This window comes from Capsicum annuum, chromosome 12 (genome assembly GCF_002878395.1).
Source record: "Capsicum annuum cultivar UCD-10X-F1 chromosome 12, UCD10Xv1.1, whole genome shotgun sequence".
Classification (NCBI taxonomy): domain Eukaryota; kingdom Viridiplantae; phylum Streptophyta; class Magnoliopsida; order Solanales; family Solanaceae; genus Capsicum; species Capsicum annuum.
This window is the reverse complement of record NC_061122.1, coordinates 46,772,248-46,773,297: the sequence shown is the minus strand read 5'-3', so window position 1 is coordinate 46,773,297 and position 1,050 is coordinate 46,772,248. Positions and strand designations below refer to the sequence as shown.

The following is a 1,050-nucleotide window of genomic DNA, read 5'->3' as shown; positions in this document are numbered from 1 at the left end:
TATGAGAAAATTTCATCCATGTTCTATGGTCTAGTATATTAACTTAATTAAGCAGAAGCATATATTAAGGATGCCACATGATTTTTCAGGTGGATTTATTCTAAAATCCGGTCAAAGTGACTTTTGTGATGATCAGAGCAAAGTAAAATGATTTTGTGTAAAGAAAGAAAAAAAAAGTGATTTTTGTGTAATGGATACAAAGTTAAGTAAATATGGATGAAATTTTCTCCCATGAATATTAAGAGTAAGAAGCAGCATTTTTGCCCCTAATCACGGCAGCTTCATACCTCCTAGTGTTGATGAGATATTGCCGGGGATTGTTCATCATCTTGTGACTATACCCTTTATGTCCATGGAAGGACGTACATATTAGCTAGACAGAGTTCATGAGGGGCGTGGCCTCCTCTCACAACAATCCTGTCATATCTACACTATAACTACTCAAGCCTGCCAAAATTCTCAAAAGACACTTCTCGGCAGAAAACATGAGTTAGCACCCTAGTGAAACTTGTGTGTTTATTGGAGTATCAAATCAAACTATCTGTGCATAACTCAGTATTAATCAGTTGTATGGGAGTACATGTACTAGGTCATCAAGCTGAAATCGCCACACTAGAAAAGTTTTCACATAGTTCCTAAATATTATTCACTCAAAGAGCATTGTAATGGTCCAAGTTCTTCAATGTATATAGTTTGCTTTATCTATTATGAAGGTCTTTGTTCCATTATTGCCTTTATTCGGGGGCATCCGATAAAATTTGAACGATACAGAGAAGATTGCATGGCCCCTGTGCAAGGATGACAAGTACAAATAGAGAAATGGTTCAAATTTTGGTGGTATGAAAGAACTGCTCCCAGGCACATTCCACTAGGTAAAGCTTTAGGGACCCTTCTGGCCCTGAACTATCCAGCTCCGGTGGACTTCCTTCACCGGAGACCATCCATCCCACTTTTTTCTCCTTCATAACCCCATATTTTCTTTCTTAGATGACCAACAGAATCTACTTACGGCTGGGAGGGGAAAGTCATACGACTTGACGAGGTCATATT

At 38.5% G+C, this 1,050-nt stretch overlaps 1 non-coding gene across 1 annotated transcript; it reads left to right on the top strand.

The window, feature by feature from the left end:
• Window positions 1–730: 730 nt before the first annotated feature.
• LOC124889820 lies at window positions 731–834 on the top strand. Its single transcript, XR_007048739.1, has one exon. It is a non-coding gene; the product is annotated as a U6 spliceosomal RNA (small nuclear RNA).
• Window positions 835–1,050: the final 216 nt, after the last annotated feature.